The sequence below is a fragment of the Patagioenas fasciata genome, chromosome 4 (assembly GCF_037038585.1).
Source record: "Patagioenas fasciata isolate bPatFas1 chromosome 4, bPatFas1.hap1, whole genome shotgun sequence".
Taxonomy (NCBI): domain Eukaryota; kingdom Metazoa; phylum Chordata; class Aves; order Columbiformes; family Columbidae; genus Patagioenas; species Patagioenas fasciata.
The window spans coordinates 43,515,444-43,538,208 of record NC_092523.1 but is presented as its reverse complement, the minus strand read 5'-3'; positions in this window follow the sequence as shown (position 1 = coordinate 43,538,208).

The following is a 22,765-nucleotide window of genomic DNA, read 5'->3' as shown; positions in this document are numbered from 1 at the left end:
TCCTCCATTCTCATATTGTGAATATAAAGTAACAACTGATTGAACAGTAAAGAGATAATACTCTACAGAATTAATTTCCACAGTAAAAATTACTATTGAAAAATAATTGAGAAATTAGGATAAATATTTAATTTCTTATCATCCAGCCTTTTTTGACTTCATTTGGGATAAAATAATTTCATTATTTATTATCATAGAAATCTGAGAACATAATACCACTCGATACTAGATAACAGATTCGATTAAAAAACAACTTCCCACATACAAACAGAAAACTGAAGATACTTAATTCCAGTACTTAGTAGTTGTGATGTTTCTAAGAGATCTCTTCCGCCATCTATTGAGCAATATTAGTATTGCACGCTAAAGAAAGAAGACTGTAGAAAGGCTAAGAAGGAAGGAACAAATACTTTCTTGTTAACAGATTAAAACGAGAACATTATTCTAACTTTTTTCTCTTCTGGGCAGTCCTAGTTCAATTGACTAGAGCATTTAAAGCAAACACCGAAATAAGAAAAGTGGTTTAGCACTGATCCTGAAAACTTCACAGCTGAAAGTATTCACTGATGGAAGAGATAATACTCTATATTTCATAATTTGGCAGATTATTCAATCTGCAGTATTTAAATATGTAATAACCTGAAAATATAATTCTATGTTTTTTGCATTAAAAAGTGTACCATGGTGAGAAATTTAATTCATAATGATTACACAAGCAGTCAATCCAGAGGACTATAAAAACCCACCTGCAATAGTACTGCTGGCACCCACCCACCACCCTGAGGACCACTCTGCCCACCTGTCTCACCACAGGAACCGAACCGGACATCAGAGGATGCTGCATGCTACTGGATCCAAGACTACGAAGCCCATCATAGACCCCATCTCTCTCTCCCTTTCTTTCCTATATTGATATTTTGCTTTCCTTTTTATATATAATATAGTAATGTAAGGTTTACAGCCCCACATATGCCAAAATCTGTTTATGTTTACCAAGTAAACCTCAATAACATAAATCATTCTGCCACCAAACTGTTTGCCAATTGAGACAAGCTGCAAGATAAAAGTCTTAAGTATTGTGTATACTCTTTTCCAATCAAGGGGACCAATGAATCTGAGTCACCTTCCACCTCCCCTGCCACACCTCTGGGTGGGATGCTACAACTGCAAATTGTTGATATCCACTATCACTGCAGTTTAGGTAACCCTTCCCTGACCAATTGAAAAAAAAACCCTTGAGCAGCAATGGCTCAGTTGGCTCAACAAGATATAAAAGTATTATTTTGTATAGTCACAAACTGCACTGTAAAATATAATTTTTTTATGTTGTGCATTGTTATAGGAATGAACTTCCACAGGAATTTTAAAAAGTCACGCAGACTTCTGTGATAACCTTCGAACACCATGTGTGCTCAAATGACCCATGCAGTATGTAAGGATCTGTGAATTGTCTGATCGTTACAACTTGAGAGTTCCTGCATTTGTCCTAATTCTGTGTCATGGAGATGAAGCATGATCTCTGGTTTTCAAGGGGGTTTTGCTAGGGAATAAGGCTATCTATATAGCGAGTGCATGTCTGGAACACAAGCCTAAAAGCATATGTAGCCTAATTCACTCCCAGCCATCTGCCTGATTCTGTCCCAAGTTGTACTAAGAATATAATGGAACCCCTTCTTCAAAGAATGCACTTGCTGACTTTGAAGCAAGCAGGTCTGGGAACTCTAATATTTGTATGGGGTAAGAAACATTTCCTACAGTTTTAGAGAATAAGAGGAGAACACACAGTCTTCATAGGCACATCTTGCCCTGTCTCTCCTTGAGACCAATCAGCCTGTCCCAGAAGAGCACAAGGAATATTAAGTGAGGCAAATATTCTGGCTTACTGTCTTTGTGACTTGGATATTGCAGAATTTTCCACTTCTTCAGGAGATAAATTTCATTGAACATTCATACTGATATTGCAACAACTAGATACGGTAAAGAACGCAGTGACTTTTTTTCAGTTGGGAGACAATGTCATTGTCTTACATATCAGTTAGTCCACAGTTCTACTCAGCCAGAATCCTTCTTTGCCTTTCTAGACACAATTATAACAATCTGAGTGAATCATAAAATTAAAAGCAGGACAAAAAGGTAGCTAAGCAGTTGAAGGAATAAGGACATTCCTTACATCCCAATCTCTCCTTTGTAACTTGCAACTAATTTTTAACCATTTTGCCATTGGTCCTATATAGAAGAATGAGATGATGCAAAATGGCTAGCATGCCAGTTTCATGTTGCAATGCAAAAAAGGATATCTTCATACTGCTTACAAATGATGTAGTTCCCGGGACAAAATTAAAACTGTATTGTTATATTCTCCACCCATTTTATTTCATTTTTCTTCCTTTTTCATAGGTCACCCTATAAACTCTCTGACAATCACAAGAAACCACCTTAGTCCTGCCAGTGATAACATGTGAAGTGTTAAGAGGCACACATTTCTTACGTAGTATGAGGGCTGCGAAAGGGTTACTTGAAACTCTTCAGTTCTTTTACATTTCAGTGCACCCATTTCAGGATTCAGCTAATTCTCCTACAAAACTTAACTAATTTAAAATTACAGACTTCTAATTACATATGACATACTATCCAATTAAATGTAAAAATCTATTTGCACTAGCACAGTAATATTTGAAAAGTTAAGATTTGTCAAAAATATCTTATTTTCTCCAAGTACTTTATTCAAAAAGGGGAAAAAAAAAAAGAGTGCATTACAGCTTGTTAAATATTTAATATATCCTACCCTTCATGCAGCTTTTATTGGAATCAGAAATAGGCTGAGTCAATTCTTGTTGTTTATTCTTTCTGAATTTATACAAATTTGTTTTAAAAGGATTACTGAATCTCATATGGATATTATGAAATTTGGAAGAAAAATGCCAGGAAATTAATATCTTCTTTTGTTTCCAAAAGCAGTTACATATCAGTAGCTGAAATTCATTTTAAATGAAATTTATATGTTTAACCTTAACACACATCTGATTACCTCACTAGTATTCACATTACTCCTGTATACCTCTACAAGGAAAGAAAACACTGATGCCCTCTTCTTGCTTAAATGGGAAAAAGAGCATTGAGAGGCTAAGCTGTTTAAGCAGTCACAAAAGAAATCTGGGGCACTGCTGGGAGCAGAACTTTCGCATTTCTTATTCATTCTTAATCACATGATAATCCTGCCTCATCAATCAACATGTACATTTAAAAGCAGTGATTACAAATCATAAGTAGTGATAATCTACTATTGTAGTATAACAGAAAAAGGTATAACTGATCTCCAAAGAGAGTTCAGAAAAATCATAGTCTGCACTTTTTTTTTAATAAATGGTATTGCTTGTTTGATATATTCCAATACTATTGATTCAGTAAAACTATTTATGTTCACTGTAAAATACACTTGCTGTGCTCACTTGCTCTGTGTGTGCTACAGAATATACATGCACTGTACACTTTCACTAAAAACATCCAGAGATAATTATATTACAGTTATTCTATCGACATGCCACACTTCAACATTCACATGTCTGCTAAATAATTTACTTGTTTTGAGTCAGGAAGTCAACATCATTCTGAAGTTTCAGAATTCACAGATTTACACAGTTCATAGCACACATTATAAAATGTATTAGACACTACTTGCAAGTATAGCTGTTTAAGATATCAAGTGGTATTCATATAAAATTACATTAGAAAACTTTAATAAAATACTATTGATTTGATAAGTAAATCACAATGTTTTAAATGCAGGTGTGATATGCAGACTCAGTTTGTACTTCTCTGTGAGCACATATATTCTACCACAACTGCTTTCCCCAGTAATTTTCTATTCAGTGAATAGATCTTGATGCGACAATGTCTGCTTTCAAAAACTGTTTTCTTCAGGCACAAATAATTGCTAATTGCCTATGAGGTCTTTATTCTTAATGACTCACTAAGCACCAAAGAGGCAGAAGACAAGTTTCAAGGCAGCAACGAAGTAGATAAAACTACCCCCCCCCCCCCATCTGAAATCATGCTGTCCCCTTCAAAACATAATTTCAGTCTTTGCAACTAATAGCACATTTCCCATAGGAAGCAGTCTGCTCACAATGTAATGGTATCTTCTACAATCTTGAGGGGTGACAGAGAAAAAATCTAAAGTTGAAGTTTAGACAGAGCACTGGGGAATAGCCAAAATGAATTACAACCAATATTGAACTGGCAGCATTAAAAACAGGAAGACAAGACTAGGGGATGAAGGACAGAAATGTAGGACTCTGAGGCATATTTTCAGGAAAGGGTATCTCCTGAGAGAAACACCAGTGGATCAGTCAAAGAGGTTAAATGGCAAGACAAGATCGTAGACAAAAAGATTCTCTGGAAAGCTGAGTATAGGAAGCAGAGATAACATGAAGTGACAAAGAGACAAAATAAAGGGTTGAGGAACAGGAAAAAAAGCAGGTGAGAAGGAGGAAGTGAGAAGACAAAGAACAGAATTAAATTCCTGGAAGGGCTAGAGAAGGAGAATGGCTGAGAAAACTCTGTACATACAGTAGAGAAAAGGAAAAAAAAAGATATGGAAAGACTGCCTCATGTTTCATCTGCTTTTTTTCTGGAAAGTACTTTGCAAGATTTTGTTCGAAATGAAAGAAGCAGAGAAGAAAGTTTGAGTGATGAATCATTAATGGCTCCATCCAAAGGATGGAAAAATGTAAACAAAAACTATTACTCTGGGAGGAATAAGCAACTCAGAAAACTCAGTTTCAGCGTTTATTTAAAAATAACAATTTGCAAGTAATGTTAGGATATTCTGTCTATGTTTTCTATTACAGAACAGAGTAAACCCCATGTAAATTTGTAATCTTCATAATCATATCTTAAAAACTGTATACAGATGAAGATTTATTCACCTAATACATTCCCACATAAGTTTGAATAATGAATATATTTGAGAACCAGTGATTTAGCAAATGCAGGAATGGCAAAATTAATAAGTTATTCATGTAATATATTTGCTCAGCTCTATTAGATATTGCTCCAAAAATAAAGGGTCACAGGGGAAGGGGAAACAAAAAACAAAACAACCAACCAAAACTAAACTGACCAAATAAAAAAAACACCACAGAAACAACAAACCACAAATAGGACACTGTTCAAATGCATTCCAGTACTGTGCATTACTTATAAACTTTACAAGACATAATGGAGCTTACAGTAGAATTACAAACAATACGACTGAATAGTGGATAATTACCCCAAAGCCCTTCAAAATAAAATCAGGTTACACTCAAAGCTGTGTTAGGTGCCAAGCAATACAAAGGCCTATTAGGATAATGGCTTAGACCAACCATAAAAGCATCGCAAAATTACATTCTCTTATTTAAAACTGCTTTTAACACATGACTATATTGTAGTCTAAGTCTCTGTGGATACAAGAAGAAATTAGTAAGTGTGATGTTATCTGTTCTAGCTGTGGCTGCTAACACCATCAATGCAACATGGAGATATCTCAGTAGTTAGTTTGATACTAGGTCAGGTACAAGTGTCAGTCTAGCTGTAGTAGTAAAGCAGACTAAAATAATGTACAGCCTATTGGTAGCGCAACTTTATTTCAAATAATACTAACATTAAATATAGTTTTAAAATAAAACAGTATGAAACTGTGAGCTTTTGTTGAGACTGTGCTCTCTTTTTTCTAAGACTGGTGGTACAAATATAGTCAGGGAAACAACCTCACTTTAAACCAAAATAGGGAAAAGCAAAGACAAGTTCATCATGCTGTGAAAATACTAAAGCATTCCAACACCAACTTACGAGAAAGCAGAGTTAAACAAACCGTTCAGGAACATGAAACTTGTATATCTGTTTTCAAACGTTAAAAGCAGTATTATATCAGGTGTTTTGAGCTGCTGCCATCTAACTAAGTATGCAGCTGGTCCAGTGGATCTATTTGACCACATATGAAATTGTACATGACTACACATAAAAAAGGTAATGGTTGCAAAATTAAATCCTAGCTGACAAATGCTGAAAAAGTGCATTGTCATATAAACAAAGTAGCATAATAACTTAGATTATTTGGACATATTTTGATGCATGGATCTTATTTCTATACAATTCTGTGAAGTACCGGCCAAGTTCAGTTTTGCCAAAGACTAACCCTTCACGTTAGGATACAGAAGTGCCATTTGAAACCTGTGAGCAATGACTGTTCAGTAAATGTCACCTGAATGTACAGCCAACCTGCTCAAAATTCCATCCTAGTTTTCAAGTCTTGCTTTCAAATCCCTCATTCGTTACCCAGCTGAAACAACCTATTGTAATTAAATCCAAAATAAAGTTCTTTCTAACATACTAATCACCAGGCCATGGAGAGTATACTGTGTACAGGTCAATTCATACAGCATGTTTTAGATAGACAAATTCTTGTGTAGTATCAGGAAAGCTATCATAAGGCTTTCTGCAGTTTAGACTGATGCTTTCCATGTGTTGTCTTAGAATAAGTAAAATTCCTACTGGTCCAAACTGCAATTGATTTTTCCAAATCACTCCAGCTTGCAGCTTTTGGAACTGTTGTCTGTTTTGGAACTCAGGTATGAACTATCTATAAATATTTCTGCATCAACCAAACATTTATCCATTTACGAGTAGTCATCATTTTGTATTCCCGATACAGTCCTACAGATTCATCCAAATCTCTCAGAAAGGACCATTCTAGTGATTTTAAGTGCAGAATAATGTATTTTATTTGTGACTGTGATTATTCTTATGTTGTTTTCTGTGATGGACTCCAAAGCAAGGAGACAACTATTTTGACATACAAGCAACCAAATCTTCGGATTTCAATTTTTATTTTAACATTATTAGCTTCTAGACTCCCTCAGAGTCTAACTGAAGATTTAGATACCTAATTTTAAGCATCAAGACTTGAAGAATAATCATCCCTGTTCTACTTGAGCTCTTCCAGCAGTGTTTGTTTTGATTAGATACATGCAAAATAATTAGAAAACTCTCAATATGAATGTTTTGTTGTATTTTGGCACACCTTATCATACTCTGTTTTGTCATGCTCCACTATAGCTCCAAATTTCATGCCGGCATTAACAGCTGTGCTTTTTGTTTCAAAACTGAGTCTTCCATTATCTTTTGTGCCTTTTTCATCGAACATGAAACCGGGAAGAAACTATGACATATCTGTCAGATGCAGTGCTCTGCGGAGTAAATGTAGAAGTGTAACCTGTGTTACTGAAAAAATTAACACGTGAAGCAACCTGTAGAACATTAAACATTCACTCTGTGTTGTTTTCCTGCTTTTCTTGCAGGTTTACATGACTTGGAATATGAACAATGTGCATAAAAGTATCTTGTGTAGAGCTGTAGGAGTCCACTGAGCAATTCAGATCAGAATTTTTAGAAGATAAAGTACTCTCCTGAGAGATGTGGGCATTTCTAATTTCATCCTTCATCCCAAGTAAGATGAAAACCTGGATTTGTTTCCTTTTTAGAACTTGACATATACTTCGAGTGAATCATATAATCACATATTCTTTCCTTACAGAAAATGATGAATTCTGATTTTGTGGGCTGCAGCTGACTTAAGAATTTAGGAAGCTTTCAATCTGCCTCACAGCTATGTTGAAACAAACAGTGCTATAAAAACTACTATTGACTTTTATGGTATCTTCGTAATAATAATTAAATATTTTTTAATAAACTCGTAAGTATTGAGAGCAATATATTTTCAGGTTATTGAAAAGCAATTGTTGATATTGTTATCTTAGTTGTATAGTCTTGATTCTACTTCATAGCCATGTGATGTTTTTTCCAAACTCAATATGAACCTCAAAGTTATAAACATACTGCTTTCACCTCCTTAATTTCCAAGATCTTTAGCCCCTTTATAAGAGTCTGAATTTAGTATCTTTTTGAGTTTTCTCAAGTAATGAGTATCTTATGTTTCTCCAGGTCTTTTAAAGCTGCTAACCCAGTATCATCCCACTCATACAGCTACATCAGTTGTCATCTCTTCAGGTTTCATCAGCATCACTGATGTTTCGTCCACTCTTTCTTTTAGGGAACAAGTTTGTGTGAATGCTCATTGAATACATTCCAAAGGATGTTGAACATTTTTAGTGAATGTCAGCATGTGGAATATTTGAGGTAGAGCATGTTTAGCAATTATCAGAAGAACTAAAAGTATAAATATGTTATTGTTTGAAACCTATTTTGGGAAAAACAAAACACCAGCGTTCTGTGGTCTGTAAGTTCCTGCATCCTGCCACAGCGATCAGAAGAATTACATATTATCACTAAATCATAGTTTTAACTATTCAGAGTTGGGCACTTGTGTTTTGTTTGCTAGTCTTTTGTTTTCTGGTTAATCTAGCTGAGATATTGTTATGATGATCTAAGTTCTGTTTGTTACTCTGTACTACCCAGAGACCACATGAAAGGAAAACAGTCTCTTTCCTTCCTCACATTAGTCCCTGTGGTAGCAACACTGAAAAAGCAAAGGCCTTAGAAAGACAGCAGAAGACTCTCTCAAAAAATCAGAGCATTAAGGAGGCCAATACAACTAATTCATTAAGTAGACTAACTTAATACTTCCACATACGATAACGCAATGTACTGAACTTGTCCAACCCCAGACTTGCCTGTAATATCAGAACTCTGTGGTGGAAACCCAGCTACCAGTTGCAGGCAGCCCGAGTCTTTGATTACTAATTCTTCTTTATGAAACGTGAACTTCTCTGATGTCAAATTGATTTAAGAGTGATACTTTTGTATCCTTCTGGTTTCTAGTGCAGCTACCTAGGGAACTAATTTAAGAAAGAAACAGAACAGTTTAATTTTGTGTGAGAACACTTTCAATCTGTAGATTACATAACTTGCTCTAAATTTGCTAGTGTTTAAATGACCTTAAGAAAATTAATTTTAGAGTTAAAACATGCAAACTATCATCAGAAAAGATGAAGAGTGTTATACAAAACCAGGTTTGTGGTAGCCCAGCTTCAGCAATGCCATTCGTTTTCTGATCCTGCTCGAGGTATCATTAAATCATCAAGAATGTGGAAAAAGGCATTTTCCAAACCTGTACCTGGGAGAATACAGAATTGCATTTTGACACTTGTAGGGTTGGTTTGGTTGGTTTTTACATTTTCTTCATGTAAATTTTTTTGTTTAAGTCTCATAAACTATTAGAAGCAGAATTATCATACTGTGGACATTATGTTATACAATTGCAGGTATTATCCATACACCATTATTATCAGGTATAAGTTATCTTCCATCTAGATCAATCACTTCTTGTTTTATGCAAATGCTTACCAGTAGCTGTTTTGAGTACCTCTGTCAACCTCTCTAAGCTCTTTTCAGCAAAATAGTTACGTGTTTCCTCTTTTTATTTCATATTTTTAAACTCCCTTCAATCTAATTAAATCCTGTGCAAGAGGGTATAATGGCCAGACGATTCAGTGGTTCCCATCTGCACAGAAAAAGCTATTGTAGCATCAGTGGGGATTTTTTGCTAAAATCCTCTCATCTGGGCAAGATTATTGTGCAGTCTATCTGGGAGACTTTATGAAATCATAATTCTCTCAAATTCAGAAGAAAAAAAATCCTGCATATTCAAGAGGGGCAGTATTTCACCCATTCCGAGGCTTGCCTTACCCTTCTTGTGAAATAAGAGGTTTTTAAATGGAAAATTTTGTTGGTTTTTTTTGGTTTGGTGGTTTGTTTGGTTTTTTTTTTTTAATCTAATCCTGCATCTGTAAAGAATTAGGGTAAATTGAGATTCCCTATATTTTTACCAAAAAGGTTTGTCCTTACAGGCTTTTATCTTTTCTTTCTGTTATTTTTCTGAAACATGCACTTGATGTACCTTGTACACTACAGATGCTGAATGAGATTGCTCCTTCACTTCCTTTTATTTTGTTGAAGACTGTTGACCACAAAACAACACTGCCACTACTGAATGCTCAAACAGGCTTTTCAACACTTCGTTATTCATCAGATTAAAATTTATCACTTCAGAGCATCCTGTTTTCTCTTTCCATCATGACTTTTAGATCCCCAAGGACCTATGCTTGTTTTTGTTTTATTTGCTTCCTACAGTATTATTTGTGCTCACAAATTATCTCTGCTATAAGAACTATAATTAGGCTAGTGTTTTTCAGCCTTCAGGCGGTTTTGAATAAACATGAGAACAGTGCTATCTGGATACCTGGAAATGAGTACTGCTGCTTTTGTTTATTCTTATACATTACCTAGGATCTGGAAAATGAAAAAGTAAATGTTGGTTTACCGCTATCAGTCCCCTGCCCTGCAGTAAAAACTTAGATACAGTAAACCTGAAATACTGTACAGTTCAACTGAGGGTTTAACTTGATGGCACCCACATGGTCCACGATATTTTCTAAGGGATTGGACAATGTAGCTTTGGGAGATGAAAGAAGAGACTCTCATCCAGCTGTGCTTCCCCATGCTCACCCCCATCCACTCACAATCTATAGCCTTCTCCCACAGTCTACTCCCCCAAAACAACAGCAGTCAAATAGAGATGGGTAGAGATAAATGGTGAAAAAATTTGAAACCAGTATAAGATTTTATTTCTACTTAAACTTTCTTTTCTGATCTACAGATTGTTGTTGAAGCAGGGACACTTAAAATTGTATATATTTTTTAAAAATATTCTTAATGAAAATTAGAAAACAAAAAGCAACTTTTAAACTGGGGAAATAAAATAATAAATTGAAGACCTATCTACAAAAAATGATGAATATGTAGGTGATTATATGTCACAAAGAGAGAAAATATCAGCATGGCTTCTACACTGTAGAAGCACACAAAAAGAAACTTAGCAGAAGAGTACACCTTCAGTAATAAATGCTTAGGAATTTTTATTAAATATAAGAATAAACTGAGTTTATTCAACAAAGAAAACAGCTAAAGGGGCCCAGTAATATAGAGTAAGTACTTAAAGTGACACATTGAAACTTATAGAGGATAAAAACGCAACAGATTTAAACAGGGGTGAAAAAAATGTTGATTACAAAGATGATGATGGCCTGTTTTGTGCTTATGTTCATCAGTCACATTCAGATGTTCTGACTTGTTTTTGAAACTGGGCTATAAACATGTTGCTTCTAAAGTTTTTTTCCTACAAACTGGGAGCTACTACACCAATCTCTTAAAATACCAGACTGTAAAGATAACGTTTATTTAGAGTTACAACCTCAGCTTATCTCTCCTTGATTGATGGTGAATGCTCAACGTATTTTTTGTACCAACGAGTCACTGATTAAATTGAGTCAAATCTAGCTAAATGAGTTTGCTAGTTTTACACATGTATATCTAGATCATCATTGTCTATACCAATGTTACTTTCACATCCAAGACTGCAGTGCAAATGGGATAAGTACATCTAATTACTAGTAACACCAGCTTAAATAGCACTCTTGGCATCACAGCTGAAGGTTTGCTCTGTGACAAAGAAACATCCACAGCCCTTGGCTGCCATCACACAAACACATCTACAGCACGGTGACAACACTGTCATTGTCACTCAGCTGTTCTTGTAGGTTTAGTATTGTTTTACCATAACACAAGAACAAGAAAGCACTATATATCCCACTAAATACAGAATAGCACAAAATAACAGAGAAGTCCAGCTGGGTAGCACAGCAAACTACATCTATTGGTTTTATAATAGATTTTACAATGCTTAAATTATTTAATCAATACTTCAGTTTTGGAGTTCTGCAAGAATCTTAGCATTCAATGAAGACAAACAAACCCAAAATAAAGACACAGATTGCCATGGTTCAGAGCAGTTCTCATTTTGAAGTTTTTGGGAGCAATATAGATTATGCATTTGCATTGCATAATTACTAGTAATTTACGTTACTAGTTTGCTTCACATTAAAAAGAAAATCATTGTTAAGCTAATTCAAAGCATTTTTAGAGACCTCAAAACATGATGTTAAAGGTTCCTAAGCATACTCTTGATTCATTACTATTGCTGTTTTAAAGATGACTGTCAAAACCATGTCTGGGAATGATTAAAAAAGACATAAGATTCTAGAATAACAAATTCCTACAGAAAAGCAGCATCAAGATCAAAAAGCTTTTTTTGCACAAGTATCAGCCCTTACTATTTTTTTGTCTATATATGTATGGTGTATATATTCACACACACACTGCATGAACGTCTCTTCATATAAATTCTGTATCAACATTACTATAAAGTACAAACTATAAAAGTAAAGCCTCAGTTGAATGTAAGATTTCATGTCAGTGTGTTCTAAATTAATTTGTTATTTTTATTTCTTTCTTAATGGCAAAGTTGTTTTGAGATCATAACAATAATCCATTAAGAATACTGTAAATTTACCTTTGGTGACAAATATTGGGATACATTATATGCTTGATTCTAATTTCTAAATTTGTGGAAGTTAGAGGTTGTTCTAGAAACAGTTCTAGAAACCTTCTTTTGACCCTTTTTTAACTACTAGGAGTAGAGATCACACTAGAATGTGACCTTACTTAAAATGATGTTGTTTAACTTGTGTGTACATCAGAAATACAAGTATTTTCCTGAAATTAAATAGCTACGTGATACACAATATGATCAGGAAAACCATCCCACAGAAGTACTTGTCCTCATTTTAACCTGGCTACTGTACCCACATTGTGCAAGAAGACTCTGCAAACCTCTGACTTCCCTTAGCTGCCAGGATGGTTGCTGGGAGTCAGAGGGGTTCCAGTGGCACTGTCTTGCTCTGAGATGGCACAAGGAAAATGGAGGATTTCTCAGGTGTTGGCTGACTCTCTCTACAGTTACGTTCAAGGAGCTTTGGCTACGATGCACATAAATATCCATAACTCAAGCTGCCATTCCATTACTACGCAACCACCTTCAATAAATTCCTGAGCACTTCATTTTAGCTTCTGCACTTCTTATTCCTTGTCATCATATTTTTCTTCATAACTCCATACATAATAATAATGAATGGTACCAGTACTTGCTTGACAGGAGTGTTGGCTATCACAGCAAATACAGACTGACTTAACAAAATCCAAGACTCTAGTATCTCAGTGTGCTTGAATTTGGTATAATTTCCTTTGTTGCTAGTGCAGTTTTTTTTTGTGGTGCTGGGTTTGTTTTGTTTGGTTTGGGGTTTGTTTGTTTGCTTTGTTGTTGTAGTAGTGGATTTTCTTTTTGTTTTAATAAGAGGATATTTTGTGCATTTCCATGCTCATCACAATTTTTGTCAAAAGACTAAAGTTAATCTGAATCCATGCCTAAGACCTTAGTCTCCATCCTATTAAAACTAACCAGTGTTTTTCCTTTGACTTCAACAACAACGTTTGACAAACAACGTTTAAATAATGATATACAAACCAGCTGAGGGTAAAGTTCATTTATTCTGTTGGTAACTAAAAAGAAACACAAATCAAAAAGTTATACATACTCTTCTTATTTGTAAGTCAAGACAGGAAATTACCTCAGGACAATAATCAATGATCACTATTAACAACCAAACAATTAAAAAAAATACTTTAGTCTTGTATAGAACACATAATTTGAAATATATTATTGTTTTTCAATTCGACCTCAGAGGCATTTCTGTTTGTAGGGTAATTTATTTCAAAATAATACTAATATACTAATTTTCACTAGGTAAATCTGTTATTCCTTAGCTCACTGCCTACTCATTTGTGCACATGCCCAATGGTTTCTAATGAAATATAGCAAACCACATCAATTTTGGTTTGCTTTCAAAAGTGATGGATGACTTAGCTCCATTCAGAGAATGTGGACATCCAGAAGTTTTCCTTAAAAAAAAAAAAAAGAAGACAACTTAGATGCAAGGCCACATTACTTTCATTTTTCACTTAGTTTATAACCTCTAGTCAGTGACAAATTTCCCATCTCTTCATTCTCACACCAACTTGATTGCTCAGCAAGCTTCTACATAATTAAAGTGCTCAGTTTCCAGCTTTGGATCTCTAAAGTTTCCTTTATTATCACATGAAACTTCAACAGCTACCCTATACTTTTTTCCTCCTACTTAGACAGGACTCGTATTTTATATAAAATCATAATTAGTGTAAGTAAAAGAAGACCTTATTAAAGCTGAACTGTGAAGCACAGGACTGAAAGTAAAATACAAATAAAAAGGTCATCACTAGAAATGAAATACTTGTTGTTTGATTAAAACAGCTGTGCAAAATAGTTAATGGTTTCTTGTTCCTTTTGATCAAACGTATACTTACGAAATATTTTCAAGTATCGTATGCATCTAATTAATCAAGCTATACTATTTTTCTCTGAAGATGTGTAACATTACAATATTATTATTAAAGCCAACTGAAACAGATTTTGCAAACAAAGCTTCATGAGGTAACACATCAAATGCCTTATTAAAAAATCTCAATGTCGCACACGTTGTTCACTCTGTATGTTTGTAGCCTTACAACTAAAAATAAACCCCAAATATTGTGTTTTCAAACCAGATGTATAAAAATAGGCTTCCCTATAATCTACAGCTCTGTCTAAATTCTTTGATTAAAGTGGAATTTACATGTGTTGCAAATAATTGTTAGAATTTGCCTTCATCTTTTTCTTGACACTCAGAACCTTGTTTTGAGTTGTGTGAATATCTATTTTAGTAAAATTTTAAGCACTCTGACTAGAAACAACCCTACACCCACCATTTTTATTTGGTGTTGTGCTTGGACATATTACTGTTCTATGGCTGTCAATTTGTGTTTGAATTAACTTTATTGAAGTGCCTTAAATTAAAGTTTTAGTGCCTGTTTTATATGTTTCTCTCATTGTACTTGTTGTGTTAGTTTAAAATCTTTGTTCAGAGAATATTGACCTTTCTAATGGGAATCTCTAGGGAAGGCTACTTCTCTCATGGGGATTAAGGCAGTCCAAGGTGCCATCAGCAGGAGCAGCAGCAAGGACCTGAAAATCTGAAGCTTATGCAAAATCCAAGAATTAGTTAAAAGGATTGGATTGATAGTGAGCCCTCCTCCAGAACAGAAAGAACACAGTCGTACAGACCAAAACGCGCAGACGGGACTGAAAGTCAAAAAGCCACGGGGCTCACTAAAACCAAGCCTGGCAGTGAGGAGCTGTTATTTAGGAAAGAATTTAAAAGACTTTTAAAGTCCTGTTCTTCTCTTCCTAAATTGCATCAATTTAAATGCAAAACAATAAAAACAAAACAAAAATCTAAATTTATCTATTTTATATATAAAATCATTAGAGTTTAGCCTCCTTTTTGAGAAAGTCAGAATCAGGAAGAAGAACTGCAGAGCTTTGCTCTAACACTCAGGCTGTCTCAGCATCAACCTGAAGAGCAATACCAGTAGTAGATTAAAAACAAAACGAAAAATAGATGTTTTGGCGTTAAAAGTTCTTGCCTGTAATATTTTATTTGTGGGACATTTCGTAGGAAGTGAAAGGAATTTGCAGATTTATGTAAATGTAAATATAGGAAAGACAGACAAACACCTGTAGAAAGTAGCACAGCACATCATGTTCTTGGTGCCATAAGCTCCTGGAAGAAAGAGGGAAACTAGAGCTCCCTTGTGGAAATAAGTCTAGTTCTACACACAAAACCCCAGGCGGTAGCACACAAGATTCACATGAAGACTGCATAATCACTTGTTTTCAAGGTGAAATTCAGGTTTCAAGATGAATTCAGCTTACAACCTAAGTAAATAAATGAAGACTAGTTTGGGGAATAGATGGGCTACAGGGTTAAAGGAGAAGATCTTGGCTTGTTTACCTTAGCAAAAAACAGACCAACAGGAAAAACAACTTATGTTTATAAAAAAGTCTTACGTGAAAAATAAAGCAAATAAAATTTTCTTCCCATGTAAAAGGAAAGATAATAGTGCCATAAATGAACAAAGAAACAAAAACAAAATAAAACCACACACGCACATAAAAACAAAGAGAAACAAACAAACAACAACCTCAACTCAACAATCCCAGGAGTAACACTGAAGGTATATTTAGTCTGAGGTCTCCCAACACCCCCTACTTTAAAATATTATTTGGTCACCCTATCAAAGGAATAATTAAATGTCTTTCACCAGTATATGTTGGAATGAATGAAGCCAATTCCTATGCTCCTATTTCCTATTGTTCTGTGCCAGCTTTTAGGTCAATTCAATAAGATGTACTTTTAAGAACCTATGAAATGTTTAATGTCACTCGTTTCACAGAACGAAAGGTTTAAATTAACAAACATTGCAGCTTTAGAGATGTGTGCTGAAAAAACACTGGTGTAAGAAGCGTCATATCATACTTTATAGGAAAGATAAAGTCCCATATTTTAGGCCATATGAAAAAGAGAAATTCAGTGTTGAACTACATATTCTATAATAAACAGAATCAGCTGTTTTTTCCTTTTTTTTTTTTTTTTTTTTTTTTTTTTTTTTTTTTTTTTACTTCATCTATTTCTGCCACTGAAAAGCAGCATCAGGTGGGATGGATTCGAGTATGTCACCATTCTCTGTCAAAAGGAACAGGTGGAGAACTACTTGCCACTACCCCACCATCAGACCTCTGCTATGAGAAGCTGAGGGAGTTGAGTCTAAGATTAGAAGTTCAGGGGACATTTAGTTGCTGCCTATGCCTTCCTAACAGGGATCGAGAGAGAAGACCAACCTGGACTCTCCCGGAAGTGTCCAGTGAAAGGACAGACAACAAAATAGGTCTATGAGCTAATTTTACTGAGACTGAAAAATACAAATGTGTTACAGATATGAAAAACTAATATACTGGATCCTCAGTGTAATGTTGCCTCTTCATTCTGGAGTTTTTTAATAGCTACAGTTTTTACTTGAAATGCTGTCAGTTAACTTGTTGTGCATTCATTAAAAAAAAAAAAAAAAAAAAAATCGCACCTAGTCAAAATCTTACTCAGAAAAATATTGTCTAAAATCCATAAAGTATGCTGTAAATATTGAAGAATGTTACCAAGATAAGTGCAGTTTGACACTACATGAGTATATAGGTGAAAGTTATTTCCTCCAAACATTAACTGTTGCTGCTACGCATGCCAACAGCAAAATTATGTGAAAGAATTTTTTTAAAATAAACAGGACCTTCTTGACCTAACTGTCTGGAAGTCTAATAATTTATTCTGATTAGAAGCGTGCATTTTTCAGTTGGTGTCAATATTTGCATTGACTATGAATAATGCATTCTTCATGTAATCAAAATGAGATGGAAATACCTAATCAAAATCTACATTTGCCTAATAGCAGCACTGTTTAGATTTTTCCCTTCACAAGCAAATGAACAATAAACTATATGCGCACCCCCGCGGTCTTATATATATATGCAGAGTATTGCCATCACTAGTAGTAGGTCACAGGCTTCTTATTGAGTTTGCAAGGCCTCAGGCTTATCAGGTTAGCTTGCTCTGAGCTTGTCTTGGCCCGTCTTGAGCTTTCCTTTCACTTAGTTTAGCTATAACAGGAATTTGTTAACAACCAGATGGGTATGCTTAGCTTGGTTTTTGTGTACTTATCTTCATACGGTACACACATAGTTTTTACATACAAGGTAGCAGCAAGTCATTATTCTATGTAGAGTGGGGTATTTGTGGCTTTAGTAGAATAACACAGTATAGAGGAATAACAACCTGACATGACAGCAGAGGCCTCTAGAACCAGCAATGCCGGACGCAGCACAAAGGAGAACCTGGGGTGTCAAGAGATGGGGCACATGCTGGCAAGGGAAACCCTTGCGACTGTAAACTACTCACTAATGGTCAGTTGAACAATAACTCAAATCTGGACGAAACTGGTCTTGAGGGTAACATAAGAGAAACAAGTATCTAACATAAAACTCACCACAGAGCACATCTGCAGAACAGTGAAGAAACAAGTTGTAAAGGCATCCTAGCAAACATACAAAAATATCTCAAGTTCTATATGCTCTAGGGCATGAAGGAAGAAAACGTCAGAGCTCTTCAGGTGAAAGGATGCTGACAACTGGCTGTATTTTCCTCTCTTCCCCCTCACTACTTCTCACAGCAGTGAAAGATTAAGAACTCCTAGGAGGTGTGCATTTAACTGTGTTATTTATTGTACTAACTATATCTTTACTTAACTTTTTTTTTCCTTTACTGGTATTCTCTTTCTTATTTTTCTCTTTCTGTAATAATGAAATCTGAACTGCTAAAAATAATTATTGGATTAGTATGTTAATATTTCAATTAAGAAAATAACAAATACTGAATTTCATTAACAGGTGTGTTTCTGTATTTCCTGTAACAAGATATTAAGAATAACATTTGCTTTAGTTTGTCAAGTATCACGACAAGAACAAGATCATGGACTACAGTTGAACTATCCCTAGAAGACTATTTAATTACTATTAAAATATTGATCTAGATATTAATCAAAATAATGGGAAACAGTGAGCAGTCATTCTATAGTACTGAAGCAAAAAACCCCACTCCTGCATATTTTGACATGCTTATTTTAGTACATCAGTTCCCAGTGAACATCACCATCTCCTACCTAGTTTTCATTGCTTTTCTTTTACTTCACAATGCTCTAGCAGACAACTTTATGATAATAAAATTAGTTTTTTAATTTTTTTTCTTCTTCTTTCTTCGTCTTCTTTCTTGCAAACTCAAGATTACTACTTGTTCCAAAAGCCAGACTTTTAAATTTGCAGTCATACATACCTAAAAAAATTGTCTGAAAACAGAAGTATACTCTGTGGCTAAATCGATGTTTGAATCAAAACCACCAAATACTCTTTTTCCCCTTAGAGAATAGCTGATAAGTACCTTATGGGTTTGTTCAATAAGTAAAAACAAGGAAAATAAACAGAACACTCAGAAAGATGTTCTCTTTGTATCGTATGCACACAGGAAAAATAATTGAATTTTTTCTGATTGCCTTTGATTTTTGAATTCAACAACTTCATGTTTTAATGATTCTGCAAATGACACTTTCATAAAGGAATTTACACTACGCAAAGAGTCACAATTAGCTGTCTATCTCAAATACCTCAGCTGAACTCCTCTCACTCCAGTGCATTCCTTCTTAACTGAATTTAGCTACGCACCAATTAGCACAGAACAAGATATATGTATATATCCAATAGGGAATAATACAGGTTTTGTCTGTAAAATTTAACAGCACAACTTAAGCATACCCAGAGCTTTGGAAGATTTCATTTTCTTTTCAATATGCATAAACTCAACTTATGCTTTCTATCAAACAAATTGCAAAGAGCTATCACGCTACACATTTTTGGGAGACTGTTTTACAGCATCTCCAGAGGGGACTGGATAAAGAGCATCTTAATGTGCATGAGCTCATTAAAGCATTTCTTCCCTCAAGTCCCGTTCTCAACCTCATTTCCCAAGCAGATGAGTTTGGGTTGAGGGAAGGCTTTTGCCCCTGTACAGAACTTCTAGAAATGTCAAAAGACTGCTGATTTATTCTTGAATGCTAATTGTGCAATTGTGTGCTTGTATGATTAGGAAGGAGGCAGAGGGATTTGGGGGGATTCTGGTCACAGCAGGTACAGTCTCCAATCACACTTCAGAGATTCAGAAAGTAGAAAACTTCTGTTATTTTGATCAGATTTTTTTTTGCTAAGCTGTAACTTGACATTTTGCAAATCCTTACTCTAAAAATACCATATTTGTGTCATTACTGTTTCTATATGAAATATATGAAAGTACTAAGAAACTAATACAGGTAATGGATGCTTCCTATAATGTCAAATCAAGATGGTGACTTTCGTACCATTAGTTACAAACTTTTGAAGTTCAGTGACTGCTTGAGCAGCATTTGCCAAAGTTTGCATATAAAGAACGGCAACCGCATATTTAATCTCACATACAGAATCATGAGCCTATTTCTGTAAAACATGTGATGTGTGCTCAAATACAAGAAAGCACTTTGTGCTCTCTTTGGCTTAAAACACCACTTCAATCCCACAGGTTTCAAAAAGGCTCAAGTACATGCTTTCAGGTATCTAATCTGACAGGTGCAAAGCCCCTGTCTACATGCGTTTAATGAAGACACTAACATGAGCTCAGACAGCACATAAATGGTTTCAGACAGTAGTACTTTCATATATATAACCTACACAATTTCAACTGGCATAGTTAGTGGATTTGATTTTACAGGTACATTGAAAGCTGCTAATACCTGGGCTGAGTCTACACTAGGAGGTTGTCTGAGGCAAGCAGATAAATTAGGCAGCAGGAAGAGTCCAGCTGCAGCTCTGTGCAGACCATTTCTGAGATGATAAACTGTTCCATACAGAATTTTTCTTAATGAAGCTGTTATACAGAGAAGGCCCAAGAGGTTTCACCACACAAAATTGCATACAGTCAAATCAAACAGCTGCAAACCAAACATTACCCTATGTACAAGAATAACAAACCAACTTTTCTTAGCCCTAATATAGTTAATGTGATCTCATTCAACGCATAATAGCGATTGGAAGCAGACAAGAAATCTTTAGGGTAAGAAACGAGGTGTTTACTGATAAAATATAGTGAGCATTATTTATTGTATGGTTTAACTTGCATTTGAATGCTTGATGACACTTTTATATTGTAACACAAATAATGATGATTTGTTCTGGTGCTGGCAAATATCATTGCTGACATTTCCTCCTAGGGAAAAAAAACCCACAAACCAACCAGCCCACCAAACAAACAAACAGAAACCCAAAACCACACAATCAACACACACACACACCAAAATCTCAAAACAAAACAACAAGCCTCCAGTAAATTACAGTATACATTTAGTTTGTATTTAGAACTATTTTATGCAAAAATCAGGGACTTATATAAGGCTTCCATAGTTGTTTATGAATAATTTTTCTGCACAACCTGGTCAGATTCCTTCCGTTGCATTCACTGAAAAATATGATGCTGAAATACATATTGAAGTTTATCTAAAACTACACCATGAAAATAATTTATGAAATATTAATATTAATAGACAGGTTTGCATATCACTCAAAGATGAGTGCAAACTCCCACACCCTTGTAATTGCATACCTACAGCATTTGGCTTTATTTATTGGCTCCTTCACCTTCATAATACGAAGGTGACACACTTACCCCAGCAAGCAAGAAAAAAAAACATATTCAAACGCTTGATCTAAGGTATTAACAGGACTCAATTGAAATACTGCAATAAGTGATACACAAGTATTTCTACATAGCTGAAGAATGTTTTTTCTCTTATTTTTGCTTTCTCTCTCCAAAGAAAGAATCTATAGGAACAAATAAACAAAAAAATTAAGCTGCATAATACTGACAATTTTAGGCAATTACAGTTAATGGAAATGAAGTGACACAGAAAACTGAGGCTTACTGGAGAAATGCCACACATGCTCATGCCTCCTATACTTCCCCTGAATGGACAGACTATGGTTACTAGCCAAAGACTTTGAGGCCTCTGTATTTATAAACAGAAGATCTGAAGGCTACAGCTCTGAAATAAAGAGGAAACTTATAGCTCCCCTCTCTTTTTCCCCAACTGCTCTCAAGGTGTTAGATAAGGACAAGTTCCCTGCTCCTGAAGATGGCAAGCACCACAGAAGGTGGCCCAGGGACCCCCTAGAAAGAAGGCAAGAACAGGGTAGACCCCAGCAATCTAAACTGTATCCAAGAGGAGAGGGGTAGATACAACATGGCAAACAGACAAGTCAGAATTTGTAACCAACAACACAACAGCATCTAATAACCTGTAACATCAATCTCACGTAAAGCACTATCATCTTAGATGCAGAACCATTGCTTGTTAGAGATCTTCATTTCCAGCCTCTGCCAGGAAGATCTTATCTTGTACAATGACGCCTTTTTTTAAATTTTTGAATCTCCAGGGACAGAGATTCCACAGCCTCTCTTAATGATGTAACCAACCTCTGCTTAATGCTGTAAAGCTTGCTTACAGAGTGTGACTAAAAGTTAAGCATCAATCCAATTAAATAAAAAGATATCTACATTAGCTAATAATTCACAGGATGCTTAATCCCTGTTACAAAACTGCTTTTCAGTTAAAGTCTTTACTACTACTTACACTACTTTATCTGGGCAAACTTTTACACAAGTTCCATAAAATGGTAGTGCAAGAAGGCATTCTGTAATGAAACCTCAGAGCAGGTTTGAGAGAGGAGAATTTTACTTTGTTGTTATTGTTGAGATTATAACTAAATGTTTTATGTCAAATAGCAGGCTTCATTAAATACTTCAGGTCAGCAGTATTTCAGTTTCTCAAATGCGCATTACTTCCATCTTCTTAGCTACCAAGATTATGATTTTAGGTTCATGGAAAGGTTAGACAGGGACAGCATTCCCTCCCTTTCCTCCATACTCTAAACGCTCTTCCTCCTTTTCACATACAATAATTAATTGAATATTTCCCTGTCATTACCCTGCCACCACAGCAAATAAACTTTGCAGAATGTCAGCACCACCATATTCTCTCAGAAATCACAAGAAAAAAATTATGCCGAAGGAAGAAGGATAATTTGCCGTTATTTTGTACTATATAGGTAATTCTGTCATTCTCTTTACATCTGTTAAGGTACCAAAATATATCAGAGTATTTATGCTACTCTGTTCTATAGGGAGAATTATTTTACCATAAGCAGACAAACATGACTCACTTGCAAAAATGAGTGTGCTTAAAATATTCAAAATGCTTGAGTATCTTTTGAATTACC